General features: G+C 39.9%; 1 protein-coding gene across 2 annotated transcripts in view; it reads left to right on the top strand.

The window, feature by feature from the left end:
* Nucleotides 1–7,491: 7,491 nt before the first annotated feature.
* Nucleotides 7,492–19,704, top strand: part of THSD7B (thrombospondin type 1 domain containing 7B) — an 873,835-nt gene continuing 861,622 nt past the window's right edge. For both annotated transcript variants that reach the window (XM_008998957.6, XM_054257670.2), the window contains exon 1: nt 7,492–7,634. The gene's annotated coding sequence lies outside the window, so the exon portion shown is untranslated. The remainder of the gene's footprint in view (nt 7,635–19,704) is intronic.

Raw genomic sequence — 19,704 nt, 5'->3', positions numbered from 1 at the left:
CCAATGGGCTATATCACCTTGGGCTGAAACATAGAAGAAGAAATTTAAATTTTGCAGTGATCCTTCCTGCTGCTGACACACAGAACAGCAATGTCCCAGATGGCAAGCCCTTTCCAACCTGGGTCCCTGAGTAAGCTATGTGAAGCAGAGTCACCATTTCCTCTCATAACCTGCATTAGTCATACAGGATGAAAGACACATAAATCTTCTGTGTGAAAGCAGAGAGGTTCATTAGCCAGTGGGGGCTAATATTTATTTACTTATTACTGTAGCACAACTCAGCCTGTACTGACTACCACAGCCAGAGAAATGGATTAAGGCTTTACTAGTAAAAGGATACTTTCTAAAATTATGGGAATAGACATATTCATTTAAGGAGAAAGTCTAGACAGACAGTAAAGGGGAGACCAGTCTAGAACTCTAATATGCTCCAGCATGCAGGAGTTTAACAGAAGAGGAAAGCAAGTGTAGTCATGTGAAGCCTTCTTCTCTTAACTAGAAAGTTTGCAAGCTACAGTGTTCATGAATGAGGCATAGAGGGTGTTCTTATGCCTCTTTTGCGCCAGTCTCAGCACTTCAACACCAAGAATTCTGTTCTTATGCCTCTTCTCCTAACAAGATTCTTGGTGTTGAAGTGCTGAGTATTGGCACAGAAGGGATGATTTTGAAGCATGCATAGACACTGCAATGGCAACTGAGTTTTCCCTAGACACATGGGTGTGAGAGAAAACCTGTGCTGTGATTTTGTAGAATTAAGTAATGACTGGAGCACAACACACTAAAAATATCACATTGATAAATACACTATTTCAAGTCAGCAGGTCACAAAAACTGAGGATTTTTTTTTAACCTGGCTCACAATTTGGGGAGAGGCAGATGTATTCTACCTGTCAAGCTTTTCTGACATCTCCCAGACTAGGTTAGCTGCTCCTCCTTGGGGTTTCCACTGCATCTACTGGATGCCTCCAAGCCTTGGTATATGGTAATTTAAGTGTCTGTTTCCTCAGATAATATCACCTCCAAGACACTCTCCAGTGCTTACAGTGGTGTCTGCCACAAAGTAGATTCTCAGTCAGTGTTTGTTCAATGAATAAACAGTCTTCCATGGCACCTGGCAAGAGTACCTCCCACAGATATAAGGTGATAAGTGTTCTGGTTGTTAAAAACATAAGGTGATAATATTTCGATGAGCATCACATAACTAGGAAAAGTCTAACCCTCTTGTTCAGATTCCTCACATATCATAGTCCATCAACAAGTACTTAACAGAGTGCCTGCTGTGTACCAAAAATTGTGCCACTGGGAAAAAAAAAGAAAATATCTATCTTAGCCTTTATCCTCAAGGAGCTAGCAATTTAGTTCAAAGGACCAGCTAATAACTATGAAACTATTAGAGAACAGTAGGAAATAGTACACAGTTAATTGAAAAACTAAATGGCAGAGACAATGAGCATTACAGTAGTATGATAAAGGGAAGACATAGATAAATGTGGAATGAAATAAGATCCAGAAAAATTTCATAGAAGAGGTGGGACTTTGAAGGAAAGTAAGATTTGCAAGGCTGAGGAGGGAGAGGTGGAGGGGACCTGAATCAGAATGTGTGGGAAGGTAAGGTGGGGCCAGATTAGGAAGGATCCCAAAAGTCAGTGAGGTGCTAACTTATGCCATTTAATATTTAGTGAGTCTCCACCATATGCCAGTCACTGTTGTAAGTACTGATATGTGTGTGTGTGTGTGTGTGTGTGTGTGTGTGTGTAGTTCCTGACCTCTTAACAAGAGGATAAATAATAATCATTGAAAAACTATCTAACAAACTTTTAGCTTGTGATACAGGCTGTGAAGGAAACGAAGACCAGATAAGAGATACAGAGAGATGGAGGAAGATATTTTCTATAGGGGAAAGTAGGGGAAAGCTTTTCTGTGGAGCTGATAGTTTTGAAGGGACTCACATAAAGTGACAAGATGCAGATAATAGTAGGTTCCTGGGAATCAAAGTGATATGACAGAGTATTTCAGGAAGATAATGCATAATACAGAGAAAGGTGGAGAGTCAATAGCAGCAAGGAAAATGGCATAATTCAGAATCTAAGAAGAATATACTAGAAAGCTTTAGTTAGGGGATTTCTTTTATATGCTTTCTTTTAAACATCAGATATATTGGGGCTTTTCCCTATAGATATTTGGGTGCTATAGTTTAAATAACTATGACATGAAAAAAATAATGCTCTTTTATCTGTTCCACTCTCTATGCCTCACTCATGAACACTGTAGCTTTCTATCTGTTGACAACAGTCATTTCACAATATTATCTATTCTTCCTATCCTATAAAGGGGCCTACTGTCCATCAGATAGGCTGGTGTCCTTAGAAGACAGCGAAATAGAAGACGCAGGCCCTCTTGCCCATCTCCTCAAAGTTAGGCTTATGAGCATCATGTGGCTTTGTGCCCAGCAGAAGAGGATTAAGGTTGCCAAATCTTTGGATAATAACAAGCTCCAATCTACATAACACCTGGTCTTTACAAACCAAGTCATTATGAATGTGATCCAAGTTGTCACTCCAGGGCTTTTATTATTTCCACATTAGTTGGTGTTGTGTCTTAGATATATGGAGGTTGCCAGTTTGTTTAGTATGGTTTGAATGACTGCCTCTCCTTTCTTTGCTTTGATTTGGTAACGTTAGAGAGCAGTGGGGAAGACAGGATCATTGTACTATAGATCTCTTGGTCAGTAAATAGTATTGGAAGATGAGCACCGAAACAAAGAACCCAGATAATTCTGAGCATTGGGGTGGGTGGTAGGGGCTTCTAGGACAGGGATCATAAGCAAGAGTCCCAGAACTGACTGAATGGGGCTGATTACTGTCCAGCCTCTCCATAGAACTGCTATATGACAAGAAGACAGAGCCAAGATCTTTCCAAATATTCTTCAAACCATCCAGTTCTCTCTTACCATTAACCACTGCCATCTCTTGCCTGAACCATGGGCACCCCTGTGACATACTTGCCATTTTCTTGGTTTCTGCACAGCCCCAAGCTGTTATTTTTAAAGCCTAAATTATATCATATTGCTCAAAGAGAGAAAACCATCCACTGGCCACAAGCACCTGCCCCTTTGCTCCTATCCCACCTCATCACAGTTTCTCCAGGCTCACTCCTGTCTGACTACCTTGGCCTCTGATGAGTTTTTTGTGTTCCAACCTCTTCCAGCCACAGGCTCTTTGGCCATGTATCCTTCTTCCCCTTTCTTGGCTGATGCCTACTTATATGAAATGCAATGTATCTCGGTGATTAAAAATGCACATACTAGTGCCAGAATGCCTAGCCAAATTCTAGCTTTTCTACTTATCAGCTGTGTGACTTTGAATGAGTTGCTTAAACTCCCTATGCCTCTATTGTAAAATGGGGTTGAAAATAGTGTCCACATGTTGGGGTAGTTATGAGGATTAAGTGATATGTATATAAAGGATTTAGCCTAATGCTTAATATCATGAAACATCTTTATAAATGTTACCTCTCATTCATGATTGGGTCTCAACTTAAATATTTCCTCTGAAAGATCTTGCCTAGTTCTGACCTTCCTTTCTACCCCCGCTCTACTGCATTCCTTTTTTATTGCAGGACTCTTTTCCTTTTCGTTCATATTACATGTTTAGGATCATTTGCATACCTGTTTATTGTCACTGCATTAGACTATAAATGCCATGAGGGCAGGGACTCTGTAGCACTGAACAACCAATACCTAGTTCAGTGCCAGGCACATAGGAGACAATAATCAAATATGTTGCTGAGTGAATGACCGAGGCTGATGGTTCAGGACTTAGTTTGTGAGTGTTGAGCGTCTGCTGGGAAAGCATTGGTGCCTCAGAGGAACTGAACTGGGCCAGAAGCCAGTGGAGTTCCACAACACTACTTTTCAAGATATTATCTTTACATTCTATTTTAAGATGTTGACACATCAAAATCAAATTACTGGACCAAGCTCAAAACTTACATGTATATGCCAGGATTAAATGCTCTTTTTTGGCAGAAAAAATGTTCAGGTTTGCCACAGAATCTCATCCAACCTGGAATTGGCCTGAATGAATTGTGTAAATGAGACAATCATGGTTCTTTTTCTTTTCCCCCTTTCCTCCTGTTTTGTCCCCCAGTGACTGAAAATTTGACTCAATTCACTGCTTCAGTAGATGGGCTATTGTAGACCTGGGCAGCAACTCCCTGGGGGGTAAGTCCAAGATACTGTCTCATGTTTGCATTTCCAACTTGTGTTTTAGATTAAGCTTTTTTTTTTTTAAATCTACGTGCCTTCTTTAGCTCTTCCTTGGTTAATGCCACTGCTCGTTTATTTCATTTCCATAGCACTTTCCCATCAAAGCTTGTTAGACTATATGGAGAACATCATGTTCAGAAAAAGCAGTGGCAAACACACAGGAGAACAACAAAAATGTAAATTTATACTCCACTCGTAGTTGGCTAGTGTAGGGTTACTTTTCTCTGGGGTTCCTCTTTGGCTCCCAATGGGATCTTTCTCCTCCACTCCCCTCTCTTCTGCCATTGTACTTTTGTTTTGTTTATTCTCGCTGGAAGCCTGGTGGTGATTGGGGCCTTTGGCATCCATGTCTGCAGGGTTATGGGAATTTCTAATCTCCAGCTTATTTTCCAACCCTGGCACATCCAACCATTTCTTACGTATAATGATGCCACCTTTTTTATCAAGCCGACCTTCTTCCAAATCCTTTCTTTGTTCACTTGTTTTTAAAAATATCTGTCCCCGCTCTTACAGTCTTCATTACTGATATCTCTTTTCCTACCTAGGTTATCCTTTTAATGTTTTTAACCTAATCTAGATTTTGAGGGCAGTGCTTTTAAGAACCAAACCTGACTATGTTGGCAAGAAACTCATATTACCAGTAAAACATGCATTTAAAACAAATTGGGAATTTGAGCTAGAAATGGAGAAAGTTAGAATGAGTCTTGTGCCTGCATTTTTCTTCTACCAAATTTGTATGTAATCACACAGTTAGATAAAGTTCAGACATTTTATAACTCTTTGACTATACAGAATGTATGTTGTCGGCAGTGCTTTAATGAGAAGTGATTGTTCCCTTTAAAGGAGTCAAATATTACAATGTTTAACATTCATGGTTCTTTATATTTCAAAAATAATTTAGATTTCATTCTCCTTTTTTATTTTAAGAATCTCAACCGAATTGCCATATAAATATCATCTCATATTCTACATTCAAAAACCACGAGACCAAACATAAACAATGCCTCAGAGGAGAAAATTGTGTCTTCCAATTTTAGTTATATGTGTTGCTGAGGCATCAAAGTATTCTTGGGTATCGTAAGTGGTAGCTGCTGTAGAGCCAAGGGTTAATGAGAATGGGCTGGCATATTAAATCGAATGCATGTTGAAAGCAAATTGCCAGCCTAAAGAAAAAAATATACATCATTGTCTCTGGTGAGGGAGGGGGATAAATAACTACTAAGATGTCCATACATGACATACTCAGAAGTCATCCTTCATATCTTTTTCTCCAGACAGATTGCAGACACAAGCCTTTCTTCCACATGGATGTGTGTGCTGGGGGTGTGGCCTGAAAATGCAGCATTGATTCTGGGAAAACTGAGACCTGGGAAGCCTGGGTGTAATAGTTCGAGAAAACAGAAATGTTTTTCTTTGGCTGTTGTTCCTAAAGTTACTTAAATGAGACTCATTGGCTATTGATCTGTATATATTGAGATTACAATAAAACATAATGGACCAGTTTCTCTCTCCCCTGGCTCACAGGATTGGCCTTTTATCTCTTGAGAGTAATAAATTATCATCTTGTATTTAAGAAAATATTCTGGGATCTGGATGGCAACTGATTTATTTTTAAGACAGTGATGTCAGGAAAAAAAAAAGCATAACCCAGAATGTGACTGTAGTGCTTACAGGGAGAATAGCGATTGCTGTTTAAAATATTAAGTAAGGCTTTCCTACTTTCAGAGCCCATCATCCCACAGCAAGCTAAGTTGATGGCCTTCACCAACATATTCACATCTTTCTTTACAATGGCACTTATATTCTTTTGATTTCCTTTTTTTCTCCTGTGACAGATCCTAGCTGCTCTATTTATCTCTTGAATCTAATTTGCTCTATGACATCAAGCTTTAATTTTATCATTATTATTTTGCTTCTTTTTAAGCACCCATGGTGTGCCAGGCATAGGATAAAATAGAAAAGATACAATCTTTGCTGTCGCTGGGCTCACACATTTAAAGAGATATGACAGGCAAAATATCCTGTAATTGGCAATAGGTAGTCCTCATGCTTCCCCCCGCCCCTTTTCCCTTTTGAAGCAACTTCATCTCTCTGAACAAGCCTAAGAAGTTCCCTAGATCAAAGGTGTCAAAAACCAGGAAGGTTTGGAACAAGTGTCAGAGAGTAAGCAAACGACTTTCTGAGCTGTGACTCTGCTCCTCGCCTGCCCACGTGTTCTCAGCTCTCTGCACTCCTGCCTCACCTGGGCTGACTCGGACTCTCCACCTCCTTCGCTGCCTCTGGCATCAGTTACCCAGGCGCCTAAGGCGCTCCTTCCCGCAACTCCGGTCCCCACGCACCAGGACTGCAAACCCTTTAAACAGAGGCCCCAGAGCTGGGGGTTTTCCCAGGCTCTGGTGGGCGTGGGCTGACAGCTGCTGGGAGCCCCGCAACAGTGGGTATCCAAGCAGGTATGGACCCAGCTCCCGGCGTTTCCCCAGTCACCACAATGTTTCCCTTTCTCTCTCCCCCACGGATTCTGTGAGGGGGACTCCCCAGCTAGGATTTTCTTTGTCTTTTTTTCCTAATAACACCGAAGCCCTCTTGTGCCCAGCGACTGCAGAGGAACGCCAGACCATCCGGACCGTGCGGGATGGCTCGGTGTGTGTGTTTTACGGTGTGTCTGAGTGTCGCGCGTGTCTGCATGTGGGGGCATGTTATCAACAGGGGCCTAGGGCACCCCCACTCTCTCTTGCTCTTTCCCCCCATTACTTCATGGACCCCTGAGGCGCAAAGCTCTGGAGCCTCTCTGCAGCTCTCAGTGGCTTGGGTACTCTGGGCTCAGCTTAGCTGGGGAGTTCCCTCACCCAGCCCGCACCGGCACCCCGAAGCTTCAAAGTTGCGGCAAACAGTTGAGGGGAGCAGAAGAGCTGAGGTCCCGGCCAGCGCTCCCGCGGCCGCTCACCCTGGGGAGCTGGCTGAGCTGAGGGTCTTGCGGGTGCGCAGGCGGGAGGAGGCGGAAGAGACAGGGAGAAGGAGGGGGCGATGGGGAGCAGCTGCCTGGGGAGGCGAGAGGCAAGGTGGCTCCCAGAGGCCCCACGCCCCCGCGCCCCCGCGCCCCGTGGCTCCCGGACGCACCAGGCAGCCAATGGCTGCGCAGAGGTGTACAGCAGATGGCGTCCGACTGCGCTGTTTCTTCCTCCTCCTCCTCCTCCTCCTTTTCTTCCTCCTCCTCCTCGTCCTTCAGTGCTGAGGAGCCAGAGTCGCCGCCGGGTTGCCAGACGCTGGAATGGGTGGTCTCCAGACACACACCACCATCTTTCTTGCGCTCGCGAAGCTCGGGACTCGGCGGCTCCCAGAGGCTACGGCGGCGGCTCTGGAGAGACTGGTGAGTGCGAACGCGCGGAGCCCAGAGCCGGGAATGCCGGGTCCCCTGGCCGGCCGGCGGCGGGCTGGGGCGCAGGGTGGCAGCTCTGGGGATGGGGGCGAGCCGCCGGCACAGACTTTGCTCTTTCCTCGCCGAGCAGACTTCATCTCCCCTTCTCCTGGCCAGACGCAGGAACTTGGAAGCAGATCTTCTCGGACGCCTCTGGCTTGGGGCTGCGGGAAGTGTGGGCTACCCCGGGCGCGATGTGAGGATACCCACAAGGCGACCTGAGCACCGACCTCATGCAACGGGACCGAGCCGTGGGACTGGGGCTGCGGGAGCTCTGTTCCCTTCACCTCCAGCTTGCTTTGGGAGGTACCAATGAAGGAAACCAGGAGTCTCCCATCCTGCACTGGGAGCCCCGGGGCCCAAGATTGGAGGGCCGGGAGTTGTTCTTCGGGCTTTGCAAACAGGTTGAGGGTTCCCTTTCCGCAGCGCTTACTGCGAAATCTACGTGTGGGCGTTCAGTGTCCGTGGAGGAGAGCTGAGCAAGCCAAGAAGTTTTGCAGCTTCCTCTGATTTAACAGTGGAGTGTCAGGAGGCTGCAGCAACAGTTTACATTTCCCGGGTCCCTGCGGGGCGCGAGGGGCAAGCTGTGGTCGTAGGTGTTGTTATCCTGCTGTTTGTGGAGGGGAAACTGGGAACGGGGCGTGAGAGTGAGGGGCAGGGAGGAAGACCCTCGTATTTTCTACTGCATTGCCCATCTGCACCTGTCACTTTTGCTCTCTTAAATGTCCCTCAGTATTAAAGTTATCTGAATATGCAAAAGAACCCCGCTGTTTGGTGACGACTTATTTTGAATTTGAAGTTGGAAAACTTGGCAGGGGACGATGGGATGTGGAGGAGGGGGCGTTAAGCCCTCTCCCTCTCTTTTTAAAGAAAAGAAAAAAACTTTCTTTGGGGAAGGAAGTACATATGCTCTAATGGTACTTTTTCTTTTTGGAATGCCTGAGCTCTGAGCTACCCGTAAGAGGTATTGCGATTCAATACTGCATAGTCCAAGATAAAGTTCAACTAAGATTATGGGACGGGGCATGTTCTATGGAAGATACCAGAGTTCCTTGGTGCTCTGTTCATTGCCAGGATGGTCTTCTGGAAGCTTGCAGTTTCCCACCGTCCGACTCCTTGGCGCTCGTTAAATGACAGTCTGCCTGGTGTTTCTCAGCGGTACACCTGGGCGGGTGCTCCGTTATCATGGAAATGATAACCCATGCAAGAAGGGCTCATGCCAACCAGACTGTGGTGCGTGTGTGTGTGTGTGTGTGTGTGTGTATACATGCGCGTGCATGTAAGCGTGTGTGTTTGGAGTTTCCTTTTGACAGGTAATCTTTGGCTGTCAAAAGGATACAGTTATTTGTCTGGCAGTGTCAGGACAATCTGAGTTTGTCGAGTAACTAGGAGAGGTAATCTCCAGGGAAGCCTTTTTGTGCTCTTGACTCTACTCAGCAGTTAGTTAAGGCTTCCTGAAAGCCACTTAGGGTGATACTAACCAAATCAAGAAGTCTTACTCAGTGGTGAGTGAAAGCTCCTGTCTTTGTGGGTTAAAAGCTATTTATAAAGTTTCTGTCTTGAGGCTCTTTTGTAACCTCAGTGCCATCCATAATAGGAGAATTCTTTTGAAACAATTGGCCAGTTCTCTGTTTTCTGAGGGTAGTTGATCTAATCTGGCAAATTCTCTGAATTTTTTTTTCTAACCCTGGGTAGTGTGTGTGTGTGTTCATCTACCTGCTGAGAGTTGAGGGTTAGAAACTCTTTTTCATGCAAATTTAAGTGAAAAAATGATGAAAATAATTCTCCTGACACTGTGACAATATAACAGATACTTCTGAAAAAGCTGTGAATTTCATTGTTGACTTTTAAAAGGTTCTCACCTTTTATATGGTATTGTATATATCAGCATAGACAGATCCAGCAGCCCTGAACACCTATAAAACAGAGTTTTGGATATTCTAGATTAATCTGTGGAAAGGGCTTGGAGATACATGGTCCAGGAAAGGACTGTCTACTGCTGGTGGACTTCGATAGTCAGTTCTGAAGGTTCATAATATGATGAGCTCACTTTATGTCAACCTTAGTATTTAAATCAATACTTGAAAAATGGTCTTTACAATATTTCTTAATCTCCTGGCCCATTGTTTTTCATCAAAGTTGTTGATTGTTAGAGAGTTGAAAGCCTAAGAAACAGGAATACTGTTAGACAGGTAGAAAATAATTACTGCTCATAAAAACAATGTAAACGTAGACTTTACTGTTTGAAGACTGACATTAACAAATTGGTAACGAGAGGTACCTTTCTGTTCTCTGCTGAGTGTGCCTTTTGAGAGAAAGTAGGAGAGGAATTAAATGGAAAATGGCACTAAAATGTACTTCCTCAGAAAGGCTATGAAGGACCTTGTCTGATTGCTGCAGATCCTATTTCTGAAGGAATAACTCTTTTATTAATATCAGCAAAAAGAATTTTAACTTTAAATAATAGACTGAAAAAGCAGAATAAAAAGATAGGCACTAAGTTAAAGGAGGAGGAATGTCCAAACAAGAAAAATTCTAAAGCATGTCAACTCACTTTAATTATACTTCACAAATTGAAACTAGAGTCATATGATTCCTTCAAAAAAAAAAAAAAAGTCTTGCCAAAACTTCACTTCTGCTGTTCTGCACACTTTACAAAGATTAGGCATTAAAATAATAACATGTCAAAAGTTTGAATAGAATGATGAAGAATATTTGACTGGTCCTATTTAGTTAACTGTGAAAATGACAAATGATGCAATATATTAAATACACGATTAAGATAAACAGATTAAAGGATTCTAAGTAGTGACAATTATACTACTTGATGGGAAAAAAAGAACAGCAACATTAAGGCGTCAGAGATTCTCTGTAGACAAAGCAGAAAGGCGGGGTCTTTGAATAACTATTGGATATTGTAGTATTAAAAACTACATAAGTAACTTAGATATGCTGTTGGATTTTTGAATACAGATTGCACATAAGTGTTTCTTTCATATTTTCAAAAGAAGACATTTCCCAGTATATAACTATAAAAAAGCTGCTGCATTCACTTTAACACCAGGCAGCTTCCTAAAGATAGCGCAGGTCCTTAATTTAGAGCTGTTAACAGGATTAATATCTAAGTGATAATTAGCATGTTAAACCTGTGAAAGTAGAGGGATTTTTAACTTCACTTTTAATTCTAGACATTTATTATTGTGAATTTTAGTGGGGTCTGTAGTTTAACAGATCTAAAATCACAGGCACCTTTGCTTCAAGATGATAAACATTATTCCCACCCATTAAAACTTCTCCATCAGTTAAATTATTTTGTTGATGATTTTAGTAGGATGTTCATGAGTGGTTATTCTTAATAGCTAACAGTGGCTATTTTTGAAATGAAGCCAAGGAGGATTAGATAATTTCTGGTCATCTGTAAGTATGACAGATGAAAATAGGAATCTCAGTCACTGAATTCCTGCAAGTATGCTTTCATTTTAAGCCATGAGTCCTGGTTTGGGCTAGTTATGCAAAATATAGAGATGCAGCTATTTTGCCTGTTTGTAATCCGCCGGTGATTTATTATGATCATTTCGTTGTTACCACGTCAAGCATTTCATTTGAAAGGGAAAATCAAATATTAGTGAAATCCAATTACACCATATCTTTTGGTAAAACTTTGAAACAAACTCTAGAGATGCTGTAGAATAGTTTCACTGCTGATAGGGACTCATGCTTTTGGCAGTTGGGGAGTTGAATTTAAGTGTGGTTTGTAAGCTGAACAATGAAGTCATCTGACACCTCTAAGAATTACTTTATTTTAAGCGTGTATATACTGTTGTGAAGAATACAACACAGTATGTATAAAAGCAGCGCTACATTTATATTAACTTTTGGTTACTAGGTATTCTTGCAATTTGTAGATTCTAAAAACACAACTCTTTGCTATGATATGGAAATTAGTAGATTTTTTTGATGTCGAAAAGATGAGGTCCTCATACTAGAAAAGGTTGGACATTGACCTAGATGTGCAGATCTGTGAAAGTGTGAAAAAGTTTCCCGCATGAAAAATAAAAAAGCCTATCATTGTTGATCTTAGGTGTTTTGCAACAGAGGACATGTTGCTCACTTTTGATTTTGCCTCTCTAGGCATATTTTATTTATGGGTCTTTTGTAATTAAATATGCCATAGCTAAAAACAGAATCCCAAGTAACTAATGCACAAATGATTCTTCAATGCCTTGACTTGGAAGAAGCTCATGACCATGTTCCACTTGCCTGCATGGGGGCTGGCTGCTGATTTGTGTCCTAGTGTTTTGTTAGTGAACAGCTCATTACTTTTGGAAAAAATCAGTGTTGAGTAAAGCTCTGAACTTCGTGGCAGTTAGGCACAGTTGCCTTAGTCTTAGACTGCAGCTTTGTAGTCATACATATTTTAATTTTGGGTTCTTTCAGATGGTTATTTTAAAAAGCATACCATGTAGTATACATACATGAAAGATTTTAATTATAATAAGACTAAGGCTTGCAGTAATCTCTTGTAGAGTTTGCTTCTCCTCTGTTGATTTCCTGCCTTTTGTGCTTACGTTAGACATATTCAGGGCAATTTAGACAGTGCACATTGATGCAGCCTTACTGGTAAAAATATTGAACTACTTGTAAAACATAGAAATACTTGTAAAAATATTGAAATATTTGTGTACAGTAGGTCAATGAGTATTGTTCTGAGCCCTCTGAAGTTCCCACTATCATCCTGGTCCTTCAGACGCCTCCCCTTAGATCACTTCGTGATAGAGCCACTAGGTGTCACCCACCTGGTATGGTAAGGGGGCCATGGGACACACTCCAGTGATATTTCCTAAGGCTGTTTTGATTGGCTTATGTCTCAGACCTACCAATTGGTAAATATTTTAAATATTATCTCTTGATATTTTTACTCATGATAAGAACAAGTGCAACCATTGGCATTATCAAGTAGTTGAATTTGAATCTGTTTACATTTACATTTTAATTTTCTGTGTCTAACGTTTCTAGCTGTTAAAATACTTAAATATTCTTATATTTATATTATCTAAGAGTCCAAAGGTATCAAAACTTCTTTATTCTGAGTTATCAATTCATATAAAGCCACTCAGCCTTCAATTTAATTTGTTTTCTTAGAAAATATAAAATAAGGATATTAAGTCATACTCCTGTTAAGAGGAAGAACCAAATTTCTCCCCCAAGTCATCTGCCACAACTGTAAATTCTTCTACCCCACAGTTGCCTCAGACCACTTGATTAAAATGTATGTATGTGCGAGTAGTTCAACAAGGTTTTTTTCTTTTGGGGAAAAAGTAATTATTTTTCTCAGTCTCTGTTTCCAGTCTTCAGAATTAATTCAATTTATTTCATATTGACTTCCATTCATTTTTGTAATTAAATATTGTTAGTGGGGCTTTTATTTCATCTGACTTGACCCATTCTGTGAACTGAAATATATTCTGGCCAATCACAGAGAGGCAAGGGATGTTAGTGACTCTGCATATTCTTTGAGGAATATTTTCTGGTGCTTTCTTCTGGATCTCTTCTAGCTAAAACCAAACTCCAGCACTGCTAGATGGTCCCTGAAAAATGTAACTTAAATTATGCTTCTTTCTTGAATAAAAAAAAGAGGATTCCAGATGCTACATCAATTTAACTCATGCCTGTCATTAATTTCCTATTATCCACTTTCTTCTTCTTTTAGACCTATCTCTTTAAAGTCACCTACAAGACTCACACTTATTTAAAGTGGCCAAAAATGTTGCTTTCCCTACTCCTGTGGTCCCAGTTATCCAAATTGTATCTATTAGTCAAAATCCAGTTCCAATTATACTTCCACTAAGCTTTCACTGACGATGCCAGCTCACAAAGCCCTCTCTCTGTCTGAACAACTCAGGTGGTAAATTCTAATTTTCATGTTTGATTGAATCTATTTTCTTATTAGCATCTATGTGTGAAGTTCTAATAGTAAAGGATTAGAATGAAGAAGGGCACCACTCTCTACTAACAATTCTGGAAAATGTTGGAGAGGAGAATGTGATGGAGAGTAGGGGCCTGGGTAATAACAGCCATTTGAGGATCTGTAAGGCAAGGCTTACCAATATCCAGGTAAGCAGCAAGCATGACTAGTAATTATTACTCTTACTTACCTATAACTGGCTGCACAATGAGCTAGGTACATTAGAATTTGTTTGTCTAATCCTCATAATAATGTTGCAAAGTAGATACTGTTATTTAGTCCCATTTTTGTAATAGGAAACAGAATCTGAGGGACCTCTGGTATCTTGTCTAAGGTGAATGCAACTGGTAAACCACAGAGCCTAGATGTGCATCCCAGATTGTTGGACTGCAAAGCCTAATTCTGCTTTTGATAAATCAGACTACCCTAATCCTGAGGTTTTACGCAGCAGGTTCAGTCTTTACTGCTGCTGGAATTTATCCAAAATGTGAGAACACACACATTTACCCACTGCCAGGGCCTCTACAGACAATGGAGATGACTGACAGGAAGAGTATTGCTGAATTATTTCTACCTGTAGGTAGAAACGTCATTTGGGAATATGGAAAAAAGCTGCATTTTGATTTTGCACAGACCTTGTGCGTGAAGATTATATCATCTTAAAATTGTAAAGAACTAGATATATTTACATATAAAAGTGTTGACTTCCTGATGAACTAATGGAAAATTCAGAAAAGACAGACATAGTTTTGAAATCCACACCATATTCCTATTAATGGCTTATCGTTAGAATAGAACTGTCCTGCCAACTATGCAAAGCATTAGCTTTTGAAATTAGCATAAAGAATACAAAAAAGGGAAAATTCGTTGTTTTATTTGAGTGTGGGTTGCTGCTGGGGGCCTGGCTTACTCCTGTGATCTGTTCAGGTGAGTGTCCTTGTTCGTCCTCTTTGCTCCAGGTATATCCCAACAGGAAAGTGTTCTTGGTCAAAGTGGACAACTTTACTGAGAAAAGAAGGACTGTTCTTGATTGAGCATATATGAGAAGTCACATATCTGGAGATCTGTTTCTTGAATGTATTTTGATGGCTCCGTATGAGTTTTCTTGACATGAACTTTCACGGAAGTGTATAATAAACTCATTTCCAATGCTAATGGCTCTTAACAATCTCTAAACAAATATACTGTTGGAATTTGACCAGTTTCTCTCTTTGCCTCTGGCAGAATCATATAGGAAGAAGCTCAGAAAAGCCAAAGTTTTAAAGAGATTTTTGCTCATTCCAAGAATGATCTTTTTCACATTCAGGACTGTTTAGAACTGTGATCGGCTATCTCAGGGAAATGTGAGTTCCCTGTCTTTGGGAGTATTCAAACAGAGAATGAGCAACTACACATCAGGGTGCCTTGCAAAGAGGATGTGCGCATTGAATATTAGTAGCTGAGATTTGTTACACATATACTATGTGTCAGATGCTACGTTACATGGATTAACTTATGAAATTCTCTCAAAAAGCTTATAAGGTTGATTATATTATTATTTTTATTTTACAAATGTAGAAATAGTGAGTGATTTGCACCAAGTCGGGAGTTGCACACAGGCAGTCTCCTTCTGGAGCAGTACAGGTCCTTAGAAATAGAACATGAGCCATAAATCCAATTCAGGAGTGCAATCTTATATTTTTTAGGAACCACATTAAAGAAGAAAACATTGACATCAATTTTAGTATATTTTATTAACCCAATATATCTAAAATATTATCATTTCAATATGTATTGGTTATAAAAGTCATTAATGTGATGCTTTAGATCTTTGGTATATTACATCTTTGAGACCCAGTCTGTATTTTACATTTACAAGCACATCCATTTGAGTTCAGACCAGCCATGTTTCAAGTGCTCAATAGCTGCATGTGGCTGGTGGCCACATATTGAACATGCCTAGAATCTGTACTATTAACATTTTTTTCCTACCACCTGCCTGTTGACAAAAGAGGGTTTCCTTTTAATGGCACACACCAACAGTCTTTGTGTATGTCAGACCATTCATGTGTTTATTAATGTTTTTCTTAAACATTATACACATATAAGATAGATAATCTGTTTAAAAAAGAAAAACACTTTCGTGACTACTGCTCTTAAAAGCACAAAATCAAAACCCATAAGATAGGAAGATTTCTCTCTATCTTATTACTCTCATCTACTAAAAACTGAATCCCATATGCCTTTCATTTTGGAAGAGGGGGTATGTCTGGCTTGCTTCCACTTTACAACTCTTCATACACATTATGAAATCACCTCAACCTTCTTGTTTCTAGCTTAATAATCCCAGATTTTTTTTCTTTTGATTAGTTTGTTAGTGTGTATGTGTATCCTAATACATACAAAATGGGCATAGTCTAAAAATAACCTTTAGGATTGTAAAAAACCAGTTTTTCTGATTTACATTTAATGCATATTTCTCAGCCATCTTTTACTGTATCTTTATTATAATGACTGCAGTTGGAGATGACATGTGGCCCATGGCCCACCAAAGTGTTATTTCTGATCAAATGGTAGTAATTTTTTAGTAGGTTTGATTTATTTCCTGGCAGGTAACATTCTTCTCAGTGATCTGAAGGGCTTTTCTGAAGTTGAATTTCTGACAGTAACAGACCCTCTGGGCTGTGACATGCTTCAATTGAAAAAACAGAATGTGACACGCCTTTCATTGTGTGTAACATATAAAAAAAAGTCCTGTGTTTCCTTTGTGAGTGCAACCTCTATTCAGCTGTACATGACAATGTGAAACATTTTAATAATTCCAAGTCTTTTTTTGGTGGTGGGGGTTGCATATTTCACAGGTAGCTTAAATCTGACTTTAGTTACTTTTTGGAAGAATATTAAGAACAAGACATCTCTTAGAAAAATTCTAAACTTTATAAAGAAGAATTTCCTTGTGGAGATAGACTGTAAGGCTATGTCATATATAGTGTGTGCATGACTATTAGATATTTCATTTGGATTACAGAGTTAGTGGAATGAAAACATAATGCTTGTGGACATAATATATTCCCAGTGAAGCACTTCTTTTATTTTTATTTTTTTTAAATAACTAAGCAGTTTTCACATAGCAAGACAAACAAATGTAAAGTCCAAGATGCATTTGTTTGTAAGCTATATGAATAAATCCAAAGAGTATTTATTGAGCACCTGCTGTGTCCATGACATAGAATGAATAAAAGCAAGTATAAGAGCCAGTCCCAGTTTCTAGGAAACTTTGGAGATGTGACATGGGACATTCTCTGTCCTTGGCAATGTCAAATCACTTTATTTATATATGTCTATTTCTCTCAGTAAGTATGGGCTCCATAAAAGCACAGAATGCATCTTACTCACATTTGGATCATGCCACCTTGCGGGGTATGTACACAACAGGTATGTATTGAATTAAATGACAGGGGTACATTAATTTAATTTATACATGTGAATTAAAATATAGCTGTCATGCCATATTTACAGTGGGACCATCTATATAAAGTTTGCAATTCAAATACTGAAGACAAAGTCTAGTCTCAGTCCTTTTCTTCGCCTGTGACTGGATTAGCTCTGTTCACTCCATTGGTGACTTGTAACAATTTGGGGCACTAGAAAAAGATTTTCATCTGAAAGGAGTAAGGGAATGTGGACCTCTCTTTTCAACACTGCAGGATTCTATTCTGATGTACCCTTAATCTTAGAGTTATTCAATATAAAAAATTATTTTGTTCAAGGGATAAAGAACCTCATCATTCTCTCACACTAAGTGATCTTTGGAAGTATACATATGGGAGGTGGGGAGTGAAGCAGGATAAAAATGTGTTCATGTATGCCTGCATAGGGCTCCCAATGTCTCTTAAAGAATACAGTGCTAAGCAATACCAGGAAGACCATTTAATATTTGTGAGCAAAAGGAATCAGCTAAAGATTAGAAATGCTGTATAAGCTGCAGAGGTGAAGCCCCTTTAAATACCCTATCAAGTGCATAGAATATGCTGCATTGCTAAGTTAACTATATGAGCCAGTTACAGAACAGTGGGGGTTAGCAGTGGGGGCATCAGATCATCAAGAAGACATTTCTTTAGCAATTTCCAGGAAAGGAGTTTATTATACTTAGATTAACATAATTCTTCTCAGCCTACTGGGTTCCTCAACACAAATTCAGCCAATGGTTATGTACTGCTTGCCTGTAGTGTGAAATATATGTACTATGGCTGGCCCAGTCAGGGTGCACAGTGATACCCAAGAATTGGTCTTGCTCTTAAGGAATTTTCAGAGTTTGTATGGAGTTAGGAGAACAAAGAAGGATGCTTCCAGGGTAATTATTGAATCTGTGGGGTTTTATATGTGAGTAGATTCAGCATGGGAAGAAAGAAATTGGGCTCCCTGTCTACCTATTTGTCTTTGTCACAATTTTTCCAGCATTTTTTTTTGAATTCTGGGTTATATATAGTCTTTAAGATGAAGTATTTATATTTTCTTTGATCTTTAACATTATGTCTTATTTCATGGTGTTTTGCAGTCTAGGGCTCAAGAAACCTCTTCAAGATTCAATAAAAACAAAAACAGCAATAACAATGTTCTCCCACGTCCTCACAATGCAGGCAGAAGGTTTATCTCTGGTTTACTGGTCCACCTAGAACTTGATAGCATTCTTAAACTCTGCTTTGAAAACCTGTGATGTTCACAGCACAGTCTAAATAAAGAGAGACCCAAATCCTTATAATCTAAGATAAACAATTTTTGTCCTGGCATGTGTCAGTGTGTGGCAGAAAAATGTACACAGGGACAGAATTATCCATTCATTTGGCAGGAAGGTTGGCAAGCATTGATATTTAGCAAATGCCTACAAGATAAAAGCACCTGAAATAGCAAAGTAGTTATTTAGCCCCAAAACTAAAAGCCAAGAGAGGATCAAAATACTATGAAATATTTTATGCTGTGAAGGCTTCAGAAGGAGACCTAGACTGATGGAAATGTGGTAGAGCATTTATGTGTGCATCCAAGACCATGCACACATTTGTGCATACACACACACACATGCACATACACACATGCAACCCAAAAGAAAACATACAGATATTTGAATAATAGGAAAATGATTCTAAGACGAGAAATGACAGGAAAAGAGGAGAGAAGATGAAGCAAGCAATTCAACTGAAAGGGAAAAACTATTCTCACTTATTGGGGCTGGACATGTGTTCAGAAGTATAATTTGCTCAAACCAACAACAAATGAGATAATTGGAAGGGGTAGAAGGAAATAAATATAGTGCTCCAGAGGTTAAACCAGTTGCAAAGTTGGGACAGATCTGAATAACACAATCAGATTATGCATTCTCTTGGATTTAGAGAAGATTTGTGAACAAGAGCAAAAACGAATGGGAAAGAAATGGAATGGTGGGGGATGTAGTGAAATTGAAGGCTACTTATAATGTACTGTCAGAAGTTCATGCATAGTACATGAGAGCCCCAAACTTTCCCATTTAATACAAAGCAACTACTTCTGACTCTGTTTCCAGTTGTCGCTTCATCTCTTGCCTTCCTCTCAAATTCTAGTGTATGAAACTAGTAGAATTTGCTCAAGGTCTCCACTTTGCACTCACTCTTCGAATCACCCAGTCTGTATTCTGCCCCAGCTGCTCCTGCTGAAATAGTTCTGGCCAAAGTCATGAATTACTTCCCAGTTGTCAAATCCAGTAGACGTTTTCCAGTCTCTTCATCGTGGTGATTAAAAGAAGAATCTTCCTATATTAGAGGGGCCAAGAATGGATTGGCAAAGGTCCCATGATCCTTCCATTTTGATTCTCTCTTTTAAAGCTGCCAAAATAACTACTGAAGACTTAGATAAGGAAAGATGAGTACTTTTGGAGTAAACATAAGCTGAAAAAGATTGACATACATGATACTTTGCCAAAAAGAATAGCTACCAAATAAAGTTGAAGTTGGAATTTTAGGTTTGGAAAATTGACACAGGTAAGTAAAAGCAAAGTTAATTAGAATTTATTAGTAGAAAATATTACAATGCTTTATGGAAGAAACC

Source organism: Callithrix jacchus, chromosome 6 (assembly GCF_049354715.1).
Source record: "Callithrix jacchus isolate 240 chromosome 6, calJac240_pri, whole genome shotgun sequence".
NCBI lineage: Eukaryota > Metazoa > Chordata > Mammalia > Primates > Cebidae > Callithrix > Callithrix jacchus.
Note: the sequence above shows the minus strand (reverse complement) of the source record. Positions and strands in the feature narration are given on the sequence as shown.